Source organism: Carya illinoinensis, chromosome 6 (assembly GCF_018687715.1).
Source record: "Carya illinoinensis cultivar Pawnee chromosome 6, C.illinoinensisPawnee_v1, whole genome shotgun sequence".
Lineage (NCBI taxonomy): Eukaryota > Viridiplantae > Streptophyta > Magnoliopsida > Fagales > Juglandaceae > Carya > Carya illinoinensis.
This window is the reverse complement of record NC_056757.1, coordinates 4,629,537-4,633,016: the sequence shown is the minus strand read 5'-3', so window position 1 is coordinate 4,633,016 and position 3,480 is coordinate 4,629,537.

Sequence of the window (3,480 nt, the reverse complement as noted above, 5' to 3'; positions counted from 1 at the left end):
TAATCTAGATGTTATGCATATTGAAAAGAATATATTTGATAACATATTGAGCACTTTAATGAACATTCCTGGTAAAACTAAAGATAATATCAATTCTCGACGTGACCTGGAGATTTTTGGATTCAGAAAAGAATTACATTTGAAGTATGATGGTGAACGTGTTACAATGCCACACTCAATGTATACATTACACGGTGAGGAAAGGAAGAAGTTTTGTGAATGGCTGGCCGATGTGAAATTTCCAGATGGATTCGCTTCGAACATCTCGCATTGTGTTTCTGTACGAGATTGCCGAATCTCAGGGTTGAAAAGCCATGACTGTCATGTTTTCATGCAAAGACTACTTCCTATTGCTGTTGGAGGGTTTTTACGACCTGATATTGGATTGGCCTTGACTGAACTGTGCACTTTCTTCAAGGGGTTGTGTGCCCGAACCCTGGATGTTAACCAAATATCACAGTTTCAAACTGATATTGCCACGATTCTATGCAAATTGGAGATGATATTTCCCCCATCTTTTTTCAATGTCATGGTCCACCTAGCTGTGCATTTACCCCGTGAGGCCATACTTGGTGGTCCAGTACAATATAGGTGGATGTATCCATTTGATAGATATCTCGGCAAGTTCAAGCGGTATGTTAAGAATAAAGCTCGACCAGAAGGCTCAATAGCCGAAGCCTACATTCACATTGAATGCCTAACATTTTGCTCATTGTATCTCCAAGATGTTGAGACGAAATTTACTCGAGTTGATCGCAACATTGATGGTGAAGCCGAGAGTAATGATGGCTTCAAAATTTTCAACCAGAAAGTTCGTCCAATTGGTACCGCTGGGAACAGGCAATTATCAGATAAACTCCTAACTGAAGCAACCTAGTACGTCCTCAACAATTGCGCTGAGATTGGACTTTACCTAGAGTAAGCATTAATAATCCCTCAAGTTTACAAAGTATTAATTTCATTATATTGGATACAAACCTACACATCTTTTTGAAAATGATGATAATCATTTGGCTTCTCCAAATGCAGGGAGCATTACGAGAAATGTAGGGTGCACAACCCTAATTCTATCGATCGAACACATCATACTGAATTTCCAACTTGGTTGAAGAAACGTGTAAGTTAGCTTCCTCCCTATCTATTTAGATGAACCAGACCCTTTAGGATTGGCCCTGAAAAATCTATAACTGATTTCACTTCCAACAATATATTGATGTAGGTTCAAGACCAGCGTATCACCAACCCACTTGATGTGGCCGATGATCTATATGCATTAGTTTGTGGTCCTGAACGGTGGGTTGCATCCTATACTGCGTGCATAATAAATGGCAAAAGGTTCCATACTAAATAGCATGAACTTCGGCGCCGTACACAGAACAGCGGGGTGTTGGTAACTGGGGATGAAAATACTAATAATGTAGACTTCTACGGTGTTATTAATGAGATCGTGGAGTTACACTACATGGGTTGGCGTCGGGTGTACTTATTCATGTGTGATTGGTTTGACGTTGGTGATCCAAGATGAGTGGTACGAGTTGATAACCATATGACCAGTATTAACATGGATAGGACTTGGTATAAGGATGAACCATTTGTGTTGGCATGCCAGGCTTCCCAGTGTTTTTACATCAAAGATATAAGGGCTAAAGGGAGATGGTTTGTGGTGCAGAGGTACACGAACAGGAATGTATATGACATTCCATCGGTGCCAAGAGTGGTAGAAGATATTGATGGCTCAACAAGTGATGATGATGCATATCAAGAAACTGAGGAGTCATATGATTATGCACCACTTCAGTGCGATGCATGTCCAGTGACAACTCCACTGAATAGGGATGATATAGAACCTATCTTGATTGAGGCACAAGAAGGGTCAAGTTCGGTTGGTCAGAACTTGGGTGTGGAAGACTTTATTGACGATGACATGATAGATTTTGGTTCGGGAGATGCTTCTGGTGATGGGGAAAATTTAGATGAGGAGGACTTTTCCACAGAAGACGAGTCTCTATCAGACTAGGCAACTGGGTTGAATTGTTGCTGCACTTGGCCTATTTGAGTTTACCTTTTATGTAATGTGTATATGGACAATATAAGGTTTCCTGATATATATGTATGCTTCTTTCAAATCCAACTAGAATGATACGACGATTGTTATGCGACGATGTAACAATCGGGTCAAGTAATGTTACATTTCATAATCAGTAGTTTGAAAAATCATTTACTTCGGAATGGCAAGATTATGATCATAGGTGTAATGATGTTTCTTACATGCTCGGCTTTTTGGTCTAAAAAGTTGATGCAACTCAGACGTTGGATTGGCATGATTAATGCATGTAAACTTTGTAGTGAAACATCTATGTAGCATTGATTACTTCCCAACTTTGTCATTTCCTTGATCTCATGTGAATACTACCATATATATGACATGGGTATTATAATATTGTCCGATGGCTATATTTGTTTGAAACGTGTGCCAACTCCAACTCCTATTGCTAATAAAATTAAAACTTTAATTTTAAGACATCATGTATATATATAACATGTTTTTAATTGACCATTTGGGCTTATTGTTGTTCTTTGGCAAGTAACCAAGTCTTAACAAATACACAGGGGGAAAACTGTTTGAAGTCTGTCTATTGCCAACTTCAGATAGCAAGAAATGAGGATCAACCCTGGAGGTAAATATGTTGACTCTATAGGAATTTCTTTTAGTAGAAAAATGCATTAAAAATGGGTATTAGACTGCTTCCTCCCTTATATTGTAGATCCCATGCCTTATATGATTGAAATTGGTTGGAATCGCTTCTGACTTGTGAATGGGGTTTTGTATATATATGCAGATGACATGATGGCAGAAAGTTCCCGAGGAAGAGGGGCTGGACGACGTTCCCGAGGCCGTCGATTTGTACCCTACTCAACCAGAGCACGACGACCACGAGGAGTTCGTATTAGTTCATACCACAGCCCTCCCAATGACAATAATGAGTCCGGCTCGGATGACTCAACTCAGCCTCCCAGTCATCCATGGGAGCCTCCATGTCCCATTCCGATGCCCCCACCCGAGCCGGATAGAGAACCCTCACCCGTAAGAGAGCCTCTGCCTACCGGGGAGAACATTGTTACTATTGTCCCCCCACCTAACGGAGAAAATATGGGTACGGTTCTCACCCCACCAAACGGAGATAATATCGGTACGGTTATCATTTCTTTACCCTATCGCTATAGGCAAGAAAGATGATTTCTTAAGACTGATAGTTTCATTTTGTTATCTTTGTAATACAGAAGTGACTGCCCCCACAATGACTGAAACAAACCAGGAGCAGCCCAAACGGAAACGTGGGCCAGCTAAGTGTATTGCGTTCGAAATGTTGAGACGGCAAGGAAAAGTTTTGTTGAAGATTAATGACGGCGAAACGGCACCATGCTGTGCGAACTCATCCATGTTCACAGCAAGGCTAACGCAAATTGTAAAACAACACT